Below are 15,416 nucleotides of genomic sequence, written 5' to 3'. Positions count from 1 at the left end.
GTTATTTGCCCAATTCTAATTAAGTCATTCCCAGTCAAGAGCCGTGTGCCCCAAATAGCCTTACCCAAGTTGATGACAGAGGCAACTGGAAAATGAGTGAGCAGAGAAATTCTCCCCAGGGAAATGAAACAGTACCCAAATTACCATAATATCTTCTGCACCTGCAAGGAAGGAGACATGCTCCTCCAGGACTCTACTTTTCATCACTAATATTATTATTAAATATTTACATACCACCCTAAGTTTGCATGACACAGAGATAAAAGATGCTCTCTTTGCACTGAAGATCTTAGAGCCTACATCAGACAGTGAAAGTAAAATTAGCAGAAAGAAGACATGATGACGATTAAGAAAAGGATCTAATGCTGGTGACCCAAAAGCATTTTTAGATTGTAACAGCATGTGGGACTAGGGCCCCTCTCCTGCCTCCAGACGTGGAGGGGACTTGGCAGCCCCAGCAGGAGCCAAGCCCACCCTGCAGCTCTCTCTCTCTGCAGTGCTGCACCCAAAACTCCCTGGGATGGGAGACTCTGAAGGTAACAGCAGCAAGGACAAGGCCATCAGGCTTGAGAACTAGGGGCAGTGAAAGAGGAGAGATGCTGGAGCCTCCACCACAGGGGTCATGCTTAGGTGGCAAAAACCCCTTCTGGGTCCTCACTGCCCACCTATTATTTTCATTCACAAATTTGGTGATCAAGAAAAATACATTTTCTGCTTTTTATAATTTTTAAACTAATCTTAGCATAATCAATGGCAATGCAAGCTTTCCCCGGATTTCTCAGAAAATACACATTTGTTGATGGATCCGAGGCTTCATGCAGAGAGAAGCAGCAGCATACATCCAATCCCCTGAGACAACAAGAGGCAGGACGTGCAGGGCAGAGGAGGTGCAGTCTGAGGCTTCCAGCAGCACAGAGATGCAGGCACACATGCACACAGACACACACACACATATATGCACAGATACACATGCACACACACATATAAATGCTCCCAGCAATTCAGTTAGATTAATTTGCTTTGGCTATTCCATTATTTTCCTGGTAGAGTACTTAAAGAATCAGGTTAAGCCTTTGCATTAGATACACAAACAATGCTCCTTTACCTCCACATGGGTGTTGTGAGACTTTAATTAATGTTTGCAAAGTGCTTTCAGATCCGCAGAAGAAAGGCCCTATAGAAGTGTATAGTCTGATTATTTCACAGCATACAAAAGTAGAGGTGAAAAGAAGTAGTCTCCTCCTTATACATAAAACTACTGATCTCAACTCCTGCATTAAAAACACCCCAAGATGTTAAGGAAGAAAAGAATTCTGACCATGAACCTACTTCAGGCTTCCCCTTTGCCTTTTTCATCTGATTTCTGGTTGAGTGAAATAATAAGCTATTGTATTGCTGTAAACTCTTTGTAAGTAGATTTGACTAAGACAACAGAGTTCAGTGCCAGCAGCTACTCTGATCATTCTTTTAAATGGAAATTTACCGTCTGCTGCATCACATGGAAAAAATATAGAACTATTTTTCACAGCTTGTTCACTGAACAGATTATTGGAGGGAAGAAAAAATAAAAAGGCTTCATTTTCTACAGATCCCAAGTCTTAGCGTAGAAAGTCTTGGCAATTTCCTTTTGAGAGGAGACAGATTTCACTTTCACATTGATTTAACAATGAGAAGTGCATCCAAAATGAGGGCCTGATTCTGAGCATTTAAATGGTTAGCCATAGCTGACTCCACAGCTTATCTATGGGAGCAAAACCGCTCACATCAATAAGCCTTTGTAGGATCTGGTCCTAATATAGAACCAGTTCTCAATGTCATAAAATCTTTTTTAACAGCATCTTGTGTTACATTTAATTTATTTCATATGGCCTCATAAAATAAGATAAAAGCTGGTAAGTCTAAAAGTCATATTAAAAGGATGGAAAAAAACCTCCCTACCATGTATTTGTGTTTATTAAGTATTATCTTCATGCAACTTACATACTTTTAACTCCAGAATTTCCAAATTGTTTCTAATCCTAATGGCAGTCATCAAGAACTAACAGTGAATAATGCAAACATATTACAACACACTCACTTTTTGGAAATGAAATCCCTTCCCAAAGCTCTCACCAGACAGCTCATCCCTTTCAGCTTAAGGCAGGGGCACAGGGCCTTACAAGGTGCCTTAGCCCTCATTTGGGTGGGGCATGTTCCAATGAGGTACAGCTGTGTAATTTCCAAACTTAGCCCAGGAAGCTCCTGGATGACAGGCACAAGAAACCCTGGCTTGCCCCATGCATGGTTTAATCTGACAGTGGCCTAAAAAGTGTACAAGCATCTGTTCCTTAATACACAGAAAGTCTCCAGACATAAAAAACCATCCTTGGAGCCAAGAAGGATTCACTTTTTTAATGAAGGTGATAAAGTGCTTCCCTTCCACCACTGAAAATGTGCCTTCTGCTTCTGCCCAGGAAGGGGAAGGAAGGGACTGGAGCCACGGTCCCCAGGACATCAGCTCCACTGGTCAGAGCATGGTGCTAATAATGCCAATGTTGTGGGTTTGATCCCATAGGAGCTATTCACCTAAGAGTTGGCCTTGATGATCCTTGTGTGTCTCTTCCAACTCAGAACGTTCTGTGAACAGGGAGAGCTTACCTAAAGCCGAGGGGACACAGCCAGGGCTTCCCAAAACACATGCATGATAGCTTCTGTAGTGGTGTAGCTTGGCTTTCACAGATTCCCTACGGAAAACAGGCTCCTTTCTCAGTGGTTGAGGGACAATGTTCCTGGATCCTGGGGGATAGGTGGATTCAGGGATGCAAGTCAGGGGCTAAATCCTGGTCTACCTTTAGGGCTCCCAGAGGTGTGTGTGCATCTGAGTGGTTGGGTGTTTCTCCAAGGTTGGCGGTAGGGCAACCAAATGCCAGGTGGGCCACCTTCCTATTCACAGTATGGGTCCCTTACTTGTGCAAGAGTATAGCAGAATTTATTATAAAAGTGCCTTCAGCATCTCAGAACATGTCAGTGACCTTAGAGAGCTAGTGGTATGAGTACTTGTTTGCCAGCAAGAAAAAAGCTAAACATTAAAAAATGCCAATACTATGGTATATGAGCTAAGGCAATGTTCCATTAAAAAAAACAAACCACAAAACAAACACACACACACAAACCACTGGCTCTTTTTTTCAGCTTACATTTCCTTAGTTTATCAATGATAACCATTACCATAAGAAAACGATGAGGTCTTACCTGATGCTGCTGCTAGGAAAATGGTTTCACTACAGAAGGCCAACACAGATGTCAATGTTTGAGGAACCAGCAGCAGACCCACTGCCTCTCCCCCAGGATGCACAAGCCAGAGGCAAACCCAGGGGCAATGTGGTAAACAAACAGTGTGCTTCCAACTCTTCCAACTTACGCCCTGGAAAAGAAAAGTTACTTTTGATGAACTAAAAGAATTCCTGAGGACAACTTGCAGTAAAGATAAACTTTAACCATGATCTGACATGACAGTCAATAAATAACTTCAATATAATCACAGTACCTCTTTGGTAGGCAGTGGGCTAACCCAGCCGGAGATGCTTTTAGAACATGGCTGTTCTCACCAGCCCTTGATATTTTTCTTGCGATCCAGCAACATCACATTGAAAAACCTACGCCACAGCTGTCAGGGCTTCTCTCCAGCAGATAATTGAATTCCATTGTGACAAGTGAGCTCAAGTTTAGTGACACCATCCCTGCCAACCAAACAAGAATGAGAGCCATCAGCTGCACAGACGTTGATCTCTTTGCTGAAGAAGAGATGCCTGCAAGTACTTACCAGCATCCTCCCAGGGTAGGTGCTCAGCCCCCAGGAGGTACCTGATAATAACATGAGTACGTCTCAAAGGATGATTGTGCTGGGAGCAATGTGCTTATGCAAGAAGGCCTGACAAAAGTGGAGCAAGTCAACAAGTTTAAAGGACATTCAAGATGTTTTCCAAACCAGAAAAATTCAGTGTTTATCTTAGGCAGTTGCATGGTAGGCTTATGCTAAATGCAAAATAGGAAGCCATCGGTGTTTTCTCCCATGGACTGCCCTCTCAGATTTCCCTTCTCAGTAAAGAGGTGTTTTTTTCCTCATCGTATGTACATCCTATATTTTTGCAGATATGTCCATTTTCCTTAGAATATAGCTTTTAAACATAACTTATTCATCAAAAATCAAACTGCACAATAACTAGTGTTAACAACTACCCTTCCTTTGCTATATTGCTTCATATGTAAATCTGTTATTTCTCAGCTTATTACTGAACTATCCAGTTTTAAGTGCAGCTGGAGGAAAGCTGCATTTTTTCCTCACAAGAGAAGAATACTGCTTCTCTGCTGACATCCCAAAGAGACTCCCCCAGTTAATAATGTGTGGCCAGGTCTCACGTTTAAGAACTGCACAAGCCATATCTGTTCACTTACTTTGCTCATGGCTCAAGTGTTTCGAGGCAGCATTCCTGCTGCAGTAGCTCCAGAGACGCTAGTGGGATGTCACAGTTACAGAGGCATACATCTGCCTTAAACGTGCTGTGCCAGCCAGAGAACAGCTCAGATCCCACACAGCCCCCGGGCTCTCCCCTGGTACACAGGAGGAGGTGTATCTGGCCTCCAGGGAGGCACTCCAGGAGCCTACTGCGGAGCCAACAGCCAGAAAATGCAGCGCATTTGAGCAGGAAATTAAACCTGACTCTCCCATAGCCTCAACAAATGGCTCAGCCAGGCTGCTGCAGCCAGTCTCTCGGCAGTGTCTCCATCCCCTCTGAGAACTGAGCACCAACACACACATTCTGAATCAAAGCCGGCTGCCCCAGTCCCTGAAACGTCATCACTGGCAGCTGGGGGGGGAGGCCTGAGGCTTGACAGCACCTACATGCTGGGTGTAGAGACTTGAAAACATGGCTAAATCAGTTGGCCCCTCTCTAGATCTCCTCCTAGGCTCCCAAAATCTGCGTTTATTCATCACCCTATGTGCTTTGCTAGCAGCATTGGCTTCTCTGCTTGTCAACACGCCGACTTCTGAATTCTCAGTGCAAAGGAAGCCTTTCATAGTTTGGCATCTTCTTATATGTTTATGCTTCTCAGGATATATTCTCTAGCCAAGTCTTTAAGTTCTTACATTAGTCCCCAAGCCCAGACATCAATATGTTGCTGATCAGGTCTTTTCACATCATGCTGCTTTTATCTGGAATGTTGTTTCTGATGTATCCAGGGAAGCTGATGTTTTAAAGAATGTGGTTAATTAATCTTTTTCTTTTTTGTTTAAAACAACACTTGAGCACAGCTATTTCTTTTGATATAAGACTTCAGCAAGAAATTTGCCTTCTAAATGCTATTATGCTGGGGAGGTCCTGATCTGCATCTTTGTCCTTGGATAGCATAGATGCAGCACAGGGGTCCACAAACAGAGATTGATTGATTCCCCCACCGCCCCCCTTTTATAGTCTACAATAAAAAGTTTCTTTAAAGGGGAAGAAAAGAGAAGCACATGCTTAATATTGAAGAATAGCCTGCTTGTGCTTGATACATTGGAGAAACAGTTCAAGAACACTTCATCCTCCTGCAACTATTTCCAGCACTTCTGCCAAGGTTAGGGAAACCTTGGGTTAGCTGCTGCCTGAATACCTTGGGCTGGTATCACTCTGAACAAGTTCAACTGACTGCTTGGATTTCCATCTTTATTCTGCCTCCCGTTGTCTTCCCACTTTGGCAAATAGAAATCACCTTCGACTTTGGGGGAGGCCTCAGCTGAAAGCATCCAACAAAGAGAATTCCTCAAGAGATGCTGGTTGGGGGGTCAAGGTCCTTTCATTGAGGCCCCAACTCAGCTGTGCTGGTGATCAGCCATCTGTCATAAAAATAAGACTGTAGATCAGCCTGGTCTGGGATCAAGTGGGTCAGAAAACACAACAACATAGTCTCATAAATGACTGAAAAATTAGACAAAAAAAAAGGAAAGCAGGAAAAATCCACATCCCTCATACTTAAACTCCCCTTTTTTCACACGAGTCAAGAAAACAGAAGTAACAGAAAGAAAAAGAATCAGGCAAGTATGACAAACTTTACCTCATTTTTCATTTTGGCTTTAAATGAAAAACACTGCTTGCCAGAACAATCCTTGGATGCCGATTGGTTTTGCACTCAGCTCCTCTGACGTAGGAGCCAGAGAGAAGCAGCACAGGACAGAGAACAGAGCGACCGACGGCTCCCAGCTCCCAACAGCTGCGGGACAAGCAGCCCAGCACGGCTGCAGATGGAGGCTGCAGTGCTGCTCCTGCACTCAGCCAAGCTGCCCCTCACACAGGAACCAGCCCTCTCACTGTCCTTTGGCACTGCTCTGGCTCTGAGGGCTGCATCATTTTGTGTCTCTTATGGCGACAGACATGTGGGTAAACCTGACCTGCTGGAAAATAAAAGAAAAATACAGCAAATTTCCCCTCTAATGGTTGGAGGTTTTTGTAATAAGAATCATGGTAACCACTGCTTTTTGTCACAGGACCATGGTCTGGGCCTAATTTTAACAGCTTCAGTCATTTATATATAGGAAATGCAGAAAATGGGTGGGGAAGAACTCAAGCACTTCAGCAGATACAGGAGAGCAACACCTTCTTCAGTGAGCTCCCTTGGGGAAACTGCTGAAGGCACATTACCATGGCTACCTACCTTAACAGACAACTCTTTTTTTTCCCAATTATTTCATGGCAGAAGAAGGAACCCCAGTGCCAGCTTTGTTTTTCTCCTTTCTTCCATGAGGGAATGCCAACAGTGGTTCCTGCTGGCCAGCCCACCTCCTCCCATGGTGTCTGCATTCACCAACCCCTTCAAAATCTCCTGTGGGCCTAGGCCTGTCCCGCCTCTGCTCTCTGGGCTGCTGCAGATACCCTGGGGATGAGCTGCCAAAACTCTGCCACCATCCTAGAGGGCTGTCAGGGAAAGGGCCCTGCTGGGGGAAAGTTCAGAAGCGGGAAACAACATGAGAAGAATCAGAGATAATGGGGGAAGAGCACAGGTTTATTGCCGAGGAGATTTCTGGAAGGACCAGGGTATATTTCATGACTGCCAAGTCTATTTTATGATACCCTTTTTTTTTTTCCTTTCTGAACAATTGTGGTTAGAATACCATTATTGGCAGTAATGCTACTACTGGATAATAAAGCCTCACAGACTGGTCTGGAGCTCATGCAAAGAAATACAAAGATTCCCATTATCTTTGTCTCAGCTTCACAAGGAATAGCCAAATTACATAATTAAACACATCTACAGATTTATTTCTCTCCGGTTAAAATTTTTGCTTCCTAAAAACATTGTGCCTAACCTCATCAGAAAGAAAAGAAGGAGAAGTAGAGGGTGAGCAGAGAAAGGAAAGGCATCATATCATAAGCAGCTTGCAATGTTACAAACATAAGAATAATCTTTTTCTAAAAAAGAAAAAAAGCACCACTAACTTTTTCACATTTTAGCAAACTTTTCAATTAGGATTTCTTCCTGGGTATTTAAATATGCTTAAAGTAATGATTTGCTGTAATTTGTCTTTTTCCTTTGGAAACATACCGTGCTATTGTCAGCTTTAAAAAAGAAGCAATTTTCTGACTTTTGAGATTGAGTAGGTCACGGAAAAATTACTACTGTGGGAGCCTATAATTAAATCGAAAATGCAGCTGCACCTATAAAAAAAAATAAAATTAAGTTTATTCTATTAATACTTGAGTCTAGAATTGTATTTGACTTTTCAGACACAGATCAGCTCAAACTGTACCTTAACTGCAGAACTTCAGTAGCTGCACAGCCCCTTGCAAAAGCAGACATGATATAGTACATACAGACGTATTTGCTGGTATCTGAATTAGAGTCAGTGTAGCATGATTGTCATTTTCACACGTAGAACCTTTCTTTTCTCTTTTCCTAGAAATGGCACTACATCTTTGGGTGTTGGTTTTGTGCTTGTTTTTTTTTAAGAAACTCAATTAAAATAAATCCAGGTAAAATCACTAATGTTTACTGTAAATTTAACTAGAAGAAGTACAGAAGGGGGCTTTTGAGAAAAATAATGTAGTGCATCTGAATTGAATAAAGATCTTTTCCCAGAATTTGACTAGTCATGAAATGAAAACAAGGTTCTATACACTACCATGACACAAAACCAGGCTTTGTGCATTTATAAATAAAATTTATCATAGATCCTGACTGAGTGTTCACACGGTATCAGATACAGGCTTTGAATTAAGTATTAAGAGAAAATTTTTTTAAAAAGTTTGTGACCCACAAGAGATATTAAAACACCTAAAATATACAAAATTGACAAAAGCCTCACCAAGAAAATAAGATACAGATGTTGTCTAACAATTCATGAGACTTATTCTGATGCCTGATGATAAAAAATACTTCCACTGAAATCTTCAAGGAAATATATAAAATCAAAGAAGAACAAATCAGTCTAAAATAATGGTATTGATTTTATTTATTAATAGTAATAAAAATAGCTTTTTAAAAATAATTGCATTGAGGATTATCACCTTTCATGATTTTCTAGTGTTATAATAGGTGGCATTCTACAGCTCTTCTGTATTGCATGATTCTATATATTACACAATAATTTATAAAACTACATTTCCTTAAAACCTCCTCTAATTCACTAAGTTTAAGCCTTATTATTTTCCTTTCAACCAAGAGGAAGGAAATTCTTCTTTTTCTTTTCATCAGTCACTCTCACATGTCCAGCTTTCCGTGCTATTATAAAGAACATACCTAAACCCATTCAGTTTATATAAATGTCTATACCCTATTTATTACATATAATAGGCTGAAATCCTTTCTTCTGCAAACTCCACTATTTCAATACACTTATGTATCTATCCACAACTACTGTGAGAGTGAAAACAGCATATCAGAAAGGCTAAAAGAAAGAAAAATATTTATGAGGAAGCATTATACACAGCACAGGAGAGATCTCTTTTTCCCGCTTCAGAAATGACTTGTGAGCCGCAGCGCTGTTGCAGAAAGCGCCCACAAAACCTGGATCGTCACATACACCACTTGATTAAGCCCAGAAAAGGTCCTGGGAACCAGCAGTTTAATTATTTGATTTTACAGCTACAGATCGCTTTCTCCTGGCTGCCTGTTTGGTCAGAGGCATGATGATTTCTTAATTTTTTTTCTCTTTTCACTTTGTGCCGCAGAGCTGGATTTCTGTTTTCCAGCTGCATATATTCCATGGAGGAAAAGAAAACTGATCCATGAAGTTCCTATTTGCATAAAGTGCAGAAACATCTGTCACAAGATTCTTGTTGGTGGATTGAAGCATCAGGACATAGTGCCACTGATCATCTGCCTTAATACTATGGAATTCTGTTTGTGCCAGCAGGAGCTCCGAGCGAGGGTGTTTGAGGAGGCAGAGAAAGGAGAGTTTGCTCAGAGCAGACATATTCTTACTACGGCTTGAAATGAGGGATCATGACGCCGACTCTCACTCACACTCGGGAATGACCTCTGTCCCAGCATCAGTAAATGCCCTGTTCCATCTGATACCAGTTTTTTTGCAAGTACAGATCTTATAAAGGTATGCAGTGATTTAATCAGCATCCTGCAGTTGCCTATAACACACAGCAGCTTTTTTTTGTTAAACCTCATGCAATGAATGATCCGTGTAGCAGGGCTGACGTTAGAAAGTGCTCGCTCTACAGTGCTGGTTTGAGTTTTGGTTTTGGTTTAGGGAATCAAATAAAAAATCTCGAGGAATAATTATCTGTGTCTCAGATCAGGAAAAATTTCATTCTGCTTCTGTGTGTATATATAATGCATGACTACCATCATAAATATCAGGTGGAGCAGCCAATTCATTCATACAGAATACACAAATAGAGCAGAATCTCAATGAAATGTAATAGCAACAATTTAAAAAAACAGAATTACTTTAGGTCAAGTGTTATTTCTAAAAACACTAAAAGTACTTTTATTAATATGCAAATTTCATATTTTTGCATTACATTCTGTGCTTTTTTATTAGAGATGATTTTTAAAACTCACTAGCTCTGTTGATAAAATTGTACAGACAGATTTCAGGCTGGCCTCTTCCCTCACAACTCTGAGAGTCAGAAATCAGTCTAATCTACAGTATGCAGTGCAGACAAAGTGCTCCTCTCAGCTCCTCTGTTTTGTGGAGTTTAACAGCCAGTCTGAGAGGAAAATAAAGTTTCTTCACATTTACTGTCTACTTACATCAGAAGTAGCAGGAAGGTGGTCGATACAGCACTACTCCCTGTTTTCTGTCAAAAAGCTCCGAGACACTCGGCTTCTAAGCTAGGTCAGCAGAGATTAATGCCACATTAGTAAATTCTCATTCATCATTGTCACTGCAAAGCAACAAAGCTTTAAATATTTCTTATTCATAGCTGATCTCTGTAACATGTATGTGTATTGATTTTTTTTTTCCCCTTGCTCCTTTACATTCACAGATACCTCAACTCAACTGCAAATGTCTGAGTGCAGGAAATACCTGCTCAGGAGAGGAGTACAATAGGGTCACAGGAAATTGTGAAACAAACAATTGTAAAAATAATAATAATACCCCAACAACTGCATCAGAAGGGAGCCTTGCTCTCATAAATGTATTTGTATAAAAAGTTTCTTTGGCAGTGGTTCATCAGCAGGCAGTAATCAGCTAAGATACTTCTTTGTAATTTTTTTGTTTCATAAATAATACAGGAGTTTACTAACAGGAAGTTTGTGGGAAGCAACAGTAAACAGTCTAGCAATCCATCTGTTATTGCGGAATGCAAGAAAGCTGAATCAGATTCTGTGCAAGTGGACTATTTTTGCTGTTTGTGCTAGCAAAGATGTGTGGGAAACGGGCATTTAGAGTCATTGTTAACATGAACTCCCGTGGACCTCCTTTCTCCCTCGCCTTGCAGAAAGGGATGGCTGGCTGCAATTTCAGCAAGAAGCCTGAGGACTTCTGTGGCTACAGAGCAGCTCGTAATAAACCTGAGCAAAGCAGACAAGGCATTTGTATCAGACGTGAAATATTCAAGTGACAGTTACAAAGGGACTTTTGCTTCCTCGAAATCAATCTCAGAAAGAATGACTTCTAAATTAAAACACTCACAAACTCCTGTTAGCGCCTTCCTCAGCATCAAGATATTTATCAGGAAGAAGTTGAAGGGTTGGAGGGAACTGGAGTAGGAGGAAAGGAAACAAGGAAAAATAAGGTAACGATGGAGGTTGTACTGACAGACTTTCTGTGCCAGCACAAGTAGAGAGTCAAGCAAGGGTGAAAAAAAAACTAGTATCTTTCCTGAAGACAGACTGTTCTGCTGGCATTGGTCCACCCTCGATATATTGCTTATGAATAGAAGGCTAGAAAGAGAGCGGGGGCAGGCGTGTAAATTAGTCACTACTACTACAAAAGCGAGCTTTCCTTGCCAGCGGCAACGCGGTGTCTCACCTCAGAGATTAATTTGTAGCGCTGAAGTGTGTGTCCAAGACAAAAAGTTGTGCTGCGAAATAAATGAGAGCCAGAAGTCTAAGTATAGGATTACACCCTGTGCTTACTAGGAATCACTTAATTTTAACAAGCTAACAAATTCTGCTTATTCACAACGCGTCTGAATATTACGCATTGTACTTAGTTTAGAAGAGACAGTAAATACGCAGAAAACCTCTGTCCAAAACAAAACCTGCTAAAAAGCTGTATGAAGTTGTCAAGAAACAAAAACGTCAAATTGCGGGGCACGGTACCAAGCTGATGGTTGTGCACCGAACAGCGCCGGGGCAGCGGCGGGGAAGGCAGCTCCGGCGGGATGCTCTCAAGTGTTTACAAGGGCAAAGCGACGCCTTTGGCCGCCGGCCGGCCCCTCACGGCGCTGCCGCACGCCGGGAGGAGCGCGGGGGCGATGGGCTCGCTGTGGGGCGGGGGGGATGGCCGGTCCCGCACAGGGGAGCCGCTCCCGCCGCCGGGCAGGGCCGGCACCGCCGGGCGCAGCGCGGGCCGAGCCCCGCGGGAGCCGGGCCGGGAGGGCCCCGCCGGCCGTGAGGGCCCCGCGCGCCTCCCGCGGCGCTCTGCTGCCCCCTGCCGGCCCCGCGCCCACCCCGGCCCTGCGCCCTGAGGGGGCGGAGCGCGCGGCCCGGCCCGCCCGGGGACACCCGGGATTCCCCCGGGAAAACGGGAGCGAGCCCGGGGCATGCAGCCCTCTGCCGGCCGCACAGAGAGAGACGCTAACGGAGCGCGGCCCTCATGGCCCAGCCGCCCCTTCTCACCAGACTCACCCCCGCTCGGACAAGGAACATGCGGACTGTCAGTGAGGGTTTCAAGGCTGCGCTGTCTGCGCTGGAACTTCAGCAAAAATGGTTTTGCATGGCAGCACTGGACCCTTGCCATCGCAGCTGATACTGACAATTCAGTTCTTATTCCTCAGAGTGGTAAAGGACATTACCTGTGCTTGAGCAGGGAGCTGGGCCAGATGGCCCTTTGTGGTCCCTTCCAGCCTGACCCGTTCTGTGACCATCATTCTGTGAACTGCGATAGTTACTAATGTTGCATCCTCTACATCAATTACTCCTGTACAATAGCCAGTAACCTAACTTAAAAAAAAAAAAAAAAAAAAAAAAAAAAGGACTAAATTTTTGAGCATTTTCACTCAAACTGGTAAAAAAAAAAAAAAAAAAAAAAAAAAAAAAAAAAAAAAACAGAAAATCCTTGTTTTTAAAATTCAGCATCTGAGTCCGTTTGTCAGTGGCTGCACAGTGCCCATCCCTTCCTTGCACAAGCACCCCAGAAGTAAATGACACAGCACCGCCACTCTACTGCAGGTCTCCCATAGGGGCACATCAGTAGAAGTGAACTTGTCAAAATGTGTGTCAAATTGTGTGTCAAACAGCTGTGGCGCTGCTTCCTATGACTCCAGCTGCAGCCTAGCACTGGCAACACCAAGTGTTTCTAGCTTCTTGATTTGTTTTCGTTTCGGTTTGGTTTTTTGAATATGGTAAAACCTACTGCTCCTGACTGGTTCCTGCCAGCATTCACCTCCAAGTGACAAAGCTCAGCTGAGTGACTTTTTTGCCTTGAAGACTGAGAAGGATACCTTTTATCTGATCATCTAAATCTTACCCACTTTTTCACAGTTCAAGAGATGTGCCACTGAGCTAGTTCTACCCAAAAAGAAAGAAAAAAAAATTTGCATGGTAAGAATTGGTGTGATTTTTGTAACAATTAGCTTTTGTAATGCTTGTTTATCTCTGCATCCTGATGGGATTGATTTCAACACTCTTCAGTGTACCAGCACAGCCCAGGTATTGAGTGAGGGAGTTATGATGGTCTGGGGCTCCACCTAGGCACCAAAGCCTCTCCACAGCAGCAGCAGCAGCAGAGCTCACTTGAGCATGGCATGCACAAATGTGCACAGTTTTTCTGTAGTCAGAATGAGACATGGCAAACTCAACAATCCAGTGTTCTCTGTCACCAGAAACTGCTGTGATGAAGGGTCCTGATGCCATTTCTGAGTATCCACTGATCTGCACTGCTGCTGAAGCCCTGGGTACCCAGAAAAGCCCATCCAGCAAATGTTTGGTGTTAGAGACAAGTGTTTGGCGTCACAGACATTTGTGCACCACAGGAGTTACAAATGTGAGCTAACTGCAGGCTGGCAAAAGGGTCCCAACACTGACCAGTCTGGACACAAAGCTTCCCTTCCATCCCTCACTCCCTCCCGGCCGTGCCAGACACATCTTGTCTCTTCACCCAACAGAAGGGTCTAGCATTTGGTGCCACTTGTACCATTACTTGTCTGGATTTCCTGGCAGAAGTGCTCTCCAGTGGTCCCAACAGGCTGAAGGAGATCCAACAAACTTCATCTCTTTCCCAATGCTCCAAGGGAGAAAGTGGAGTCTCCACAAGCATGAAAAAACTTCCCACTTTTGTTTAGCCTGCCTTAACAACCCTGTTGGGTCTTTCCTTAGGCCTCACCTCCAGGCTGGCAAAAAGAAGAAGGCTGCTTCATGTCCTCCTTTTACGTGGCAATCCTCTCATTCAGACACTTTTCTCAAGCTGCCATTGCCCATGAGAGTCTCTGCTCAGGTTTGTGGCCCTGCTCTGAGCTCTCAGACCTTCTCACACCTTCCACAGCAGTCAGTGCTCCTCCCAGGTGCAATTCCTGCAATTCCTGCAGAGCCTGCAAGCAGGGACTTTCCACAGTGTTCAGGGCTTTCATGGAACCCATAAGAGCCAAGCATTTCTCCTGCAATGTTCAGAAGACACGAGTGAAGTAGATTGGATTCCCAAAATGAGTTTGTCACTGTAATTACAGAAATGGATGGTTATACTTCTCCTACATCTGATGGAGCTACACTACAGGAGGCAGCTTTTTCTAGAGAGATGAAATCTTTTTCTAAGTCCAGTAACCTCACTTGGATGAATCAATCTGTATTTTATACCACCCCTGTTACTGCTACTTCTCTTGCATTTGGAAGTGAACTCATGTTGAAAACCACCAGCCTGTCAATTAAAAGTGTTATAGACAGGGACCTTAGAAATTGATCCTAGACTAGAACCTTTGCCCAGATTTATTGGTTTGTGGTGGCAATTTATTTCCTCTTTACCAGGGGAATCCCTGTCTCTATAGTTACCTTATTTTCTTTGCTCCAGTTTTGTGCCCAGTTCAGTTACCTGATTCTTCTCCTGTTCATGGTGACCAAACCCACTTTATGGGTGGAACAGTATTTCCAATATGGCTTTGAAACTAGTGAGGATCATTTAAAACAGATTAAAATCACTGGAATTTTTTAAGACATCCAAGACAAACAATCCCAGATAAAGGAACTCTGAGATGGACAAACTACTGACATACTTGCTGACAAAAGAATAAATTTCCTTCAAAAAGTGGAATGCATTGCTTCCAGTTTGATTACTTACAGAAAGTCCTGCTGGGGATATATCAGAAATACATGTTATATCAGACCTACATGTTCTTTACTCTCAAATAATGGTAAATACAATTAGCACTAGAGGTGATGAGCACTGATGCATATTTTCTCCTGTTGGTGGAATAGCTCCAAAGTAGGAAAAATTACATTGAAAATACAAGGCATCTAAATAAGGGATGTATTCATGGAACTCAGTTAAAAGAGGACATTGTGTTTTATAAAGAGCAAAATGTCATTCCTAAAGAACAAGCTTAGGTCATCAGTGTAGTGCCCTCTGTGTGGTGTGGTGTGAACACAGGACAGAGTTAAGGACCTGCAATGGGCATGCCCAAAATGAGCAGAGCTACCTAGAATCTACATGAAAATGGTGTGTCCCCAAATAAAGACAAAATTACCTGAAAGACTGAAACACAGGAACAATAATTTTAAATGTTTAACTAAGGAACATTTTCAACTAATTTTGCTATTAAACAGTAATATTTCTACTAGAGAAA

Source organism: Ammospiza nelsoni, chromosome 7 (assembly GCF_027579445.1).
Source record: "Ammospiza nelsoni isolate bAmmNel1 chromosome 7, bAmmNel1.pri, whole genome shotgun sequence".
Taxonomy (NCBI): Eukaryota; Metazoa; Chordata; class Aves; order Passeriformes; family Passerellidae; genus Ammospiza; species Ammospiza nelsoni.
This window is presented reverse-complemented; position numbering follows the sequence as displayed.